The following is a 9,716-nucleotide window of genomic DNA, read 5'->3' on the forward strand; positions in this document are numbered from 1 at the left end:
ACCCCGCCCTCCTGGCCGACAGTGATTCTCTCAAGGGCGTGCATCATTTCTCTACGTCCTCCTTTGCACCTGGGGCCAACTTAGAGTCCAGTTCTGAGAAAGATCCATAATTATGGGTTTCTTGATTTTGAAGGGAACATGCCAACCTCAGTTCCAGAAAAGCAGGGCATCTTTCAAGCATGTCCTAATGGTTTTCTCATCACTCTAGGAGGCCCCGAAACCTAGGCTCTCACCTCGAACACACACAGCTGGACCAGCTGAAGGCCAACCACAGATTCCCTGTTGTTTCTCAGGGCAGGGCCATAGCAGTACTGCCTGTGGCCACTCGGTCTTTGCAACAATGGCCTCATTCAGTCAGGCTGGGCCCCTGCCTACTTACCAGGTGTGACCACAGCTGCTGGCAGGAGGGCAGAGCTCAAAGGATAGAAGGTAGGCTGAGCAGACAGGTAAGAACTCTCACCAGGAGGACTCTAGAATGACCTCTAAAGATAATCTAAGCAGAAAGTTTACAGCCCCCTAAATTAAAACACCTCACAGGGATCCCTGGGTGGCGCAACAGTTTGGCGCCTGCCTTTGGCCCAGGGCATGATCCTGGAGGCCCGAGATCGAATCCCACGTCGGGCTCCCGGTGCATGGAGCCTGCTTCTCCCTCTGCCTGTGTCTCTGCCTCTCTCTCTCTCTCTCTCTCTCTCTGTGACTATCATAAATAAATAAAAAATTATTAAAAAGAAAACAGGAGCAAATTAAAAAAAAAAAAAAAAGAGGGGCTCCTTTGCCCCTTCTGTCGTGTGAAGACACAGTGAAAAGATAGCTGTCGGGATCCCTGGGTCGCGCAGCGGTTTGGCGCCTGCCTTTGGCCCAGGGCACGATCCTGGAGACCCGGGATCGAATCCCACATCAGGCTCCCGGTGCATGGAGCCTGCTTCTTCCTCCGCCTGTGTCTCTGCCTCTCTCTCTCTCTCTCTGTGACTATCATAAATAAATAAATAAATAAATAAATAAATAAATAAATAAATAAATAAATAAATAATTAAAAAAAAATTTTGTTTAAAAAAAAAGAAAAAGAAAAGATAGCTGTTGATGAACTTGGAAGTGAGCCCTCGCCAGACATCTGCTGAAGCCTGGGTCTTGGACTTCCCAGACTCCAGAACTGTGAGAAATAAGTTTCTGGTGTTTATAAGCCACCCAATCTGTGGAATTTTGTTACAGCAGCTGGAAAGGACTAAAGCACCTTACAGTCACTTCCTATCAAAGGAAGAGAAATGAGACCTGTGCCTTTTTCTCGCCATCCTACCCTGGCAGGGCGTGAGCCTCAAGTTTTCCATTACATTGACAGGTTCCAAGGCAAAGACTGTCACCAGAATATAAGTGGCTTCAAAACTAAGGACCCCTAAAATCAGTGCTACAGAAGGAGTCCTAGGGCCTCTCCAAGCTACACAATCCCCAGCATAACATAAAATGTCCCTTATCTAATCACCGCAGGGAGGATTGTGGGAAGCCGTGATAACCTTTCATTCTAACATCTTGGGTGTTAAGGACAGTGACAGGCATGGCTTAGCAAAGATGAGTGGGCAGCCTGGTGGCGAGGTGACACTGCCCTGAAGGTCAGCAGACCTGGGTTCTTGCCCTGGATTGGTCATGGACCTCTGAGTGCCATTGTGGCAGTCACATTCCTTCTGTAGTCTCAACATCCTAGACTAAACATATGAGGGTCTCCGCCAGTTTTAGCATCTAGGGAGCCTTTGAGTTAGTGAACCAACCTCTGCACATACCTTCATTTTTACAGTTGCTCAGAACTCAGAGGCAAAGCCACCTCCCGTTTTGGGAAAAAATTGATTTGGGCTGCTTCTGGGGTGGAGGCCAACATTTGAGGGGCCCGGCTGCTCCTATGGCAACTGGAACCCCATGGCTAGCATTCTCCTGTCCCCCCATATTAGTTCCAAAACTGACTTCAAACTTCCCAAGGCACGGTTGGGTGTTGAATTGGTTCACGAAAAGTCCCAGTGGGCTTTGAAGATAAATTACTGATAATAGGAACCCATCTCTCTTTGATTCTTTAAGGAATTCTTTAAACCTTACCAAATGGGAAATTACATTCCAAGCCCTCGCTCAAAAAAGAAGGCTAGGGACCCCTGGGTGGCTCAGCAGTTGAGTGTCTGCCTTCAGCTCAGGGTGTGATCCTGGAGTCCCGGGATCGAGTCCCACATCGGGCCCTCCATGGGGATCCTGCTCCTCCCTCTGCCTGTGTCTCTGCCTCTCTCTCTCTGTGTCTCTCATGAATAAATAAATGAAATCTTGGGATCCCTGGGTGGCGCAGTGGTTTGGCGCCTGCCTTTGGCCCAGGGCGCGATCCTGGAGACCCGGGATCGAATCCCACATCAGGCTCCCGGTGCATGGAGCCTGCTTCTCCCTCCGCCTGTGTCTCTGCCTCTCTCTCTCTCTGTGACTATCATAAATAAAAAAAAAAAAAAAAATTAAAAAAAAAATAAATAAATGAAATCTTTTTTTTTTAAAAAAAAGGCTAATTTCTTATAAAATTCTAAGAGGATCAAAGCAATTCTAATTGTCAATCAAGCCAGACACATCTGTTTGTAATTTCCTGGGGCTGCGGTGTGGGCAAGGAACGGACCTCTTCTTATCTGTGCTGCTGCTGACTGGCAGGGCACCCTCACTGAAATTTGGGTCTATGGGCCCTGGGATTTTGCTTGAACTGCTCTACACAGCCACTCATCTACCTCAACCTCAAAAAGCAGGTTCAGCCTGTACCTGTACCTCTTCAGAGGACCCTGGCCTGAAAAGGCAGGCCCACCTCATATTTTTAGGGTCCTAGAAGGGGTTCTGGCTCCCTGGGGAGCATGAGATTCTGCTAAGAAAAGCAAAGAAGAGCTTGCCAGGCACTCCAAGAAGGATCTCAGGCTCTGCTGGGCCTGGTGCAGACAAGGAGAAGGCTCCCCTGCAGCTAGAGAAAGCCCACCGATCCCTCATTTGTGCGTAGCCCAGGGTGGCTGTCCCTGGTGGCGTTTTCACTTCAACCAGGAGAAGAAAGCAGTGCAGGAATTTTTACCTCCACATTACTGGTGAGACTGTGGACACCTCAAACACCGGACCTGGCCCAGGCCACACCGCTGGAAAGGAGCCAGGAGGACCGCGCAGGCCCAGATGGGCCTTCCTTCCCAGGCACCTCCCTGTCCCTGCCGTGCTTCACAGCCTGGAAAGCACTCAGCCAGGCGGCCCCTGGGATCTCAAAGGGCAACTGTGACCGGGCCGTGGAGAGGTCCAGGCGGCTCATCTGTCCCCAGGGCTGCTCCAGAGCCCTATCTAATCAGCCTCCCTCTCCCTGGCACTCCAGTAGCTTGCACAGTGTGCATGTGTGCAGGGCCAAACTCTGCCCTTTGTACAAACACACTTGCAGTGTCAGGCCCTCTGAAAGGACATTTCAACTTAGCTCATCCTCCAGTTTTAGCCACAGAAGGGAAGAAAGCCGAGGGGAGGCCCTCCCAGCCGTGGCCCTTCTCTACCCACTGAATCAGGAGGAGGCCAGCCTGTCAGGCCTGCCCCTGCTTTGCTTCAGTTGCAGAGCCTCTCGGCTACTCTCTTCTGGCCCACAGGGCGGATACTCACTGTGGGGAACTAGGGCTCAGTGAAGGGAAGGGAAGTGTTCTTGGCTTCCATAGTGTTTCAGTGGTGGTGACTAATGGGGCTGGAACCTCCCAATGAGTCTAGTACTTTCTCACTGCGCCAGACACATGGGCTTCTCAACCGGCCTGGGCTCTCCTGGCACTTTGGGTGTGGCTCTCACTCTAGCCTCCGAATCCTGGGGTTTTTCCACTGTATCAGAGCTTCTTCCATCAGCCTTTCACTGAGGTTGGCAGCTTGGCAGTGAGGCCTCACTGTGCAGGAGGCCACACCCCAGGCATTAAAGCTACGGGATTGGCAGGAGGCCACCTCAGCCTCAGCCTTCTCTCCAGGCTCCTTGAGCAGCAGGCTCACGATGTCACAGACTCTCCCCTTAGCCTCAGCTAGTTCCAAAGCAACCACGTTTCTCCTCCTTCTTCATCAACCACAGATGGGCACAGGCTGTGCCGACATCTCCATGGTAACTGAGGGCCTCAGCTTCCTGCCTTGGGCAACAATCCAGAGCCGGCACCCTTGGCAGAGCTCCTTTGTAGACGCCAGGAAGGCTGACTGTGGCCGCAGACCCACCACACGGCAGCAGCATCCCTGCAAACAGCCCAGGGAGGCTGCCAGGCTGGGCCCCCCGGAGGACTTCAGCCCATCAGTTCTTTGAGAAAGGTCCCGAAACGGGGTGGCCTGGGAAGCCCACCCCCTCGCCCCCATGTGGTATTGATTCCTCAGGGCAGGTAGTGGGGCTCTGGTGTTAAACCCTCTTTGGGGGGGATCCCTGGGTGGCTCGCCTGCCTTTGGCCCAGGGCGTGATCCTGGAGACCCGGGATCGAGTCCCACGTCGGGCTCCCGGCATGGAGCCTGCTTCTCCCTCTGCCTGTGTCTCTGCCTCTCTCTATCATAAATAAATAAAAATAAAATAAAAAAAAAACCCTCTTTGGGGGTCAATGGGTGAAAGTTGAAAACTTCACACCATGTGGTTGGCTTCAGACTTTGCTCTTCCTGGCACAGGGGACAGTGGTGGTGCAGGAGAGAGTGCAATGGATTAGGCAATGGTCCCAGTTGCTTGCCATCCCTCACCCCACAAATTGGCTCCTGGGGCAGTTGAGCTGCTGGCAGGCTCTCAACCAGGGAGGAGGGTTATCAATGAGGAGTCAAAGGCTCTGTTGTACTGGTGAGGCTGTAGAAACCTCTATCCTGATGAGAATGGGAGGATGGGCGGACCTGCCCCCTCATCAGCTCTCCTGATGGAACAGGAGGAGGGGGCCTGGCCGGGCACCCAGGGGCAGGGATGGAGCTGATCTTGCTGCCACAATCCCAAGGCTTCAGAGAGGTTCTATTTCCAGAAGAAAAAGAAATCTGAGTGCCAAGTGGAACTGCTCTGGTTCCTCACGCTTTTCTTCTCAACCCTCTGTGCAAATCTCTGCTTCCAACAACGCGCTCCTGGCAGAGGATAGGAGTGGGCCTGAAATTTGGCTGTGTATACACGGTGGATGTACCTCAGCCGGGCCAGAGTTCCCAGCCTCCCCTGCTCCCTGGAGCGCTCCTGTTCACCTTTCCCTCCAATCTCAGAGGGAGAGTTTGTCTTTGCACAACTGGTTCTTTGAGCTTTTGTAATGCAGAATCACCAACACCCAGATGGCCTAAGACTGCACTGGAAGGTAGAGGGGAGAAGGATTTTGGTCTGCAGGCTGTTAATCCACATCATAAAGAAACGGGGTAAACATCTCCAGGGGAATTGTGGAGGCAGTGGGGGTGGGGGATTTAAAAAGATCTGCCCTAACTTTGTGGCCTGATTGTGGTGGGCTGCAGGGGAGGGAGGATTCTCAGCTTGTGCTGCTGTGGTCCTCACTGTGATCCCCGCTCCCATTTGGCCGAAGGGTCAACCAAGGATTTGAGCTATTTTGAAATTCCTTGTGGTTGCTGAAGGGTGCATTTTAGTCAGTGCCAGGAGGCCAAACCTCGTGGGTCCAGGCTTTGTGAGAATTGCCAGAATAATCGCTCCGATGTTTACTGAACATTACTATGCACCTAGCCCTCCCACCAGACCCTTTACATGCCTTATGCAATTTAATCTTCACCAGTACCCTGTAGGGTAGGGAGCATCATTTTCTTTGTTTTAGAAATAGGAACTGAGGACAGCCCGGGTGGCTCAGCGGTTTAGCGCTGCCTTAGGCCCAGGGCGTGATCCTGGAGACCCGGGATCGAGTCCCACATCGGGCTCCCCGCATGCAGCCTGCTTCTCCATCTGCCTGTGTCTCTGCCTCTCACTCTGTCTCTCTCATAAATAAATAAAATCTTTCAAAAAAAAAAAAAAAAGAAAAGAAAAAAGAAAGAGGAACTGAGTCTGAGGGAGGCGGAGGCTCCTGCCCACCGTGGAGCGGCCCGGTGTGCCGTAGTGAGGCTTCAGAGACATGCAGCCCAGGGGGCATGGAGGCAGGCTCCAGCGTGGAGAGCAGGGCCTGGGGCCCCCAGGAGCAGGAACAATGGAGAGCTCCCCGGCAGCTCCCAAGGACATTGCCAGGCCTTCCTGAAGAGGACTCTCCAGAGCTGCAGACTCTCACCGATCTAATGAGGCAGAAATGGATGAGGTTTACAGGAGGCATCGCTGCTCCCTCTCTGCTGTGAGCAGCAGGAATGTCCCGGGGGGCAAAGTGATTATCTGGGGCAGCCCCCGCCAGCCTGCTTCTGTGCCATTTTGCTAAGACCCGAGGGTGCAGGGGAGTGGCGAACACAAAGCCCTGGTGACCCCGTCTGAGGAGGCCTGTGTATCCTTCTGGCCCGGGCATTCAGAATATAGACGGCTCCCTCCTGCCCCTGCCCGCCCCCCCGCCCCCCAGATGCTTTTCTCATCTCCTACAGGACAAGGAGGCACAGGCCGCAGGGCCTCAATCTGCACTGCGTTCCTCTAGGCTGCATCCAACTCCCTGTCCTGTCCTTCGGAAAGACCGGCTCAGTGCGAACCTCTGGTTTGGGAGCCTGACAGACTTGGGTCCCCACCCCGACTCTGCTCCTACTGCCCTGGGTGTTTCTGAGCAAGTCACTTTGTAAGCCTTATGCAGCTGTGAGATAGGGAAAATAACAGAACCCATCTAATAGTTTTAATGCAAACAAAGGGACTTAGCACAGGGGAATTACTCAACAAACCACTTCCTTATCACAGGAAATGAGCTGAAGAGAGAGTTGCATTTGTGATCACTGTTCTAACAGTTTGTCATTTAGTTTGGACTGTAAATGGTTCAGGATTATTCTTGGCCCTGCACCCAGGCCTAGCCTAACCTCTTCCTCAGGTGAGGGCTGCTCCACAACCTGCATATTAACACCTGCCTTATCCAACTTTGTTTTGTCTTTTTGGGGGGTGGTGGTGGTGTTTTGACTTTTTTTTTTAAGATTTTATTTATTTGTTTATTCATTAGAGACACACACAGAGAGGCAGAGACACAGGCAGAAGGAGAAGCAGGCTCCATGCGGGGAGCCCGATGTAGGACTCAATCCCGGGATCCTAGGATCTCGCCCTGGGCAGAAGGCAGGTGCTAAACCTCGGAGCCACACAGGGATCCCGACTTTTTTTTTTTTTTTTTTTTGGTTGTTTGCTTTTTAAAGAGGAACACTTTCGGGTGCCTGGGTGGCTAAGTCAGTTAAACATTCACCTTCCACTCAGTCATGATCTCGGAGTCCCAGGATCAATCTCTGTCGGGCTCTCTGTTTAGTGCCGAGTCTGCTTCTCCCTCTGCCCTTCCCTCTGCTCCTTCTCTCTCACTCTCTTTCTCAAATAAATAAAATTAAATTAAAAAAAAAAAAGAGGAACACCTTATTAGTTAGTATTATAGTCACTTATATATACTGGGCTGGGCTGGCCAGGGAGGGGCTACCAGTTTCCGAGTTTTTTATGATGTTTCTAGTCTAGGATATAAAATACATGGGTGGGGTGCCTGGGTGGCTCAGTCAGTTAAGTGTCCGCCTTTGGCTCAGGTCATGATCCCAGGGTTCTGGGATTGAGTCCTGCATTGAGCTCCCTGCTCAGTGGGGAGGCTGCTTCTCCCTCTGCCTGCTGCTCCCCCTGCTTGTATGCTCTGTGTCAAATTTTTAAAAATCTTAAAAAAATAAAATAAAGTGAAACACCCAGGTGTCCTGGCCATCCTAAGCTGGCCATGTGGCCTGCCCATTGCCACAAACAGGCCAGTTTCTGCTTCTTGCATAGATTCAGAAAGGCAGCTTCTGCGGGGAGGCCCTGGCTTTCCTGCTTTCTTTTTCTTACAGGTTGGAAAGACAGACGGTCATGCAATGTCCAGACAGCAACCAAGGGAGGCATGCGTCTCCAGGAGACAGGTTTGGCTCAGTGTCTTTCCCCCACCATGGTTCTTTGCTTTGGCCTCATGCTACTCTGGGTTTGACTCCTGGCTCTACCAATTACTATGAGAACTTGGGCAAGTTACTTGATCTCATGGAACCTCGGTAAAATGGGGATAATACCATTTTCATAAATTGTTGTGAGGTTAAAATGTAAAGCTCTGGGCATGATAAATGGTGCTCAATAAATATTAGTTCCCTTTTCTATCCCTTTGGGGAGATCTAGAATATTGAACTTCTGGGACACTTTCTGGGAAGCTCTCAAGAGCTCAATCTAGTAAGGGGGACAACCTCCAGGAGCCAGGAGAGACCTCTGATACCACATGCTTCCCAGCTGGCACTGCCTTGTCTGGGCTGGAGATATGCCAGGAACTCGAAGACAGGCAAGCAGCCAGATGCCCTCCCTGAGGCTAAGAACTAAACATACCAGGTAACTGTCAATTATCAACCCCTCCCATATGCTCACCTTGCAGCTCAGGGCAACAGGAGCAAGGTGCAAAGGAAGGGAGGTCCCTAGGAGCAGAAATACAACCCTAAGAGGGAAGCGGTTTCTAGATCGGCTTTGCTATTCCAGCTCACACCCTCTGCAGATAGCCTCTTGCAATTCAGAAGCAGCTAACTCAAACCAGGACAGAGGCGTTTCTACATTCATTGCTCAGAAACAAACTGATTTCTGCGAGGAAGGCTACCACTGGGCAATCCTCAGTTTCCATTCCAGTTTGGGGACTCCTTCTGGAAGAGCACACATCCCAGGGCTATTTTGGAAAGAAATGTGCTTAAGTCTCCTTTTTGGATCATGTAGCACAAGCTAGCTGCAACTCAGCAGGATAAGTGTTTATCAAATTCCAGTCATTGTCACAATGTTTACCATTCCTGAAAAGCTCCTATACCATTATTTATTCAACTCCTTCCTTCCTCCCTCCCTCCCTTCCCCCTCCCTCCCTTCTTCCCCTTCTCCCCCTTTTTTTTCCAAGTAGGTTCCATGCAATGGGCTCAAACTCACTACCCTGAGATCAAGACCTGAGCTGAGGGCAGGCTGGGTGGCCCAGCAGTTTAGTGCTGTCTTCAGCCCAGGGCGTGATTCTGGAGTCCCGGGATCAAGTCCTGCATCGGGCTCCCTGCATGGAGCCTGCTTCTCCCTCTGCCTGTGTCTCTGCCTCTCTCTGTGTGTCTCTCATGAATAAATAAATAAAATCTTAAAAAAAAAAAAAAAAAAAAGACCTGAGCTGAGATCAAGTATCAGATGCTTAACAGATTGAGCCACCTAGGCGCCCCTCCGCACTTTTCTTTAAACTGATTCATTGTTTTACTTTGACTCCTCTTTAGCAAAACAGGGGCCTGATGTGCTAGTTACATTTAAATACATGTATACAGTAAAATACATAACTATTACAATTACCATCTTGAAATGGTCTTTTATCCGATACTTAAGTCAAGCCCTTGGAGGTGTGCTAACAGCACTTTAGAAAGCACTGGGCTAGTGAAGAACTTATGAGAATCATGTGACATGCTTATGCCAAGAAGTTGGGAACTTTGGCTTACTGTATCACAAGGAACCGAGGCCAGCTCCTAGGGGTTTGGGTTATACTGATTTAGAGCAATCACCTTATGGGGCCTCTAGTCATAAACTGATGACCATTCACCTAGACCTAAAATAAAACATCCCCCAAATTCATCACTAGAGGACATCTGCTTAAACACGGTGGATTGAATTCATATGTTTAACTCAGCCAAACTAGATT

The 9,716-nt window shown here is 50.7% G+C and overlaps 1 long non-coding RNA gene across 1 annotated transcript; it reads left to right on the forward strand.

Moving 5' to 3' along the window:
- Positions 1 to 3,543: 3,543 nt before the first annotated feature.
- Positions 3,544 to 9,006, forward strand: LOC121476436. The gene is made up of 3 exons (XR_005983948.1): positions 3,544 to 5,343; positions 7,885 to 7,953; positions 8,952 to 9,006. It is a non-coding gene; the product is annotated as an uncharacterized LOC121476436 (long non-coding RNA).
- The last annotated feature ends 710 nt before the right edge of the window (positions 9,007 to 9,716 follow it).

This window comes from Vulpes lagopus, chromosome 15 (assembly GCF_018345385.1).
Source record: "Vulpes lagopus strain Blue_001 chromosome 15, ASM1834538v1, whole genome shotgun sequence".
Classification (NCBI taxonomy): domain Eukaryota; kingdom Metazoa; phylum Chordata; class Mammalia; order Carnivora; family Canidae; genus Vulpes; species Vulpes lagopus.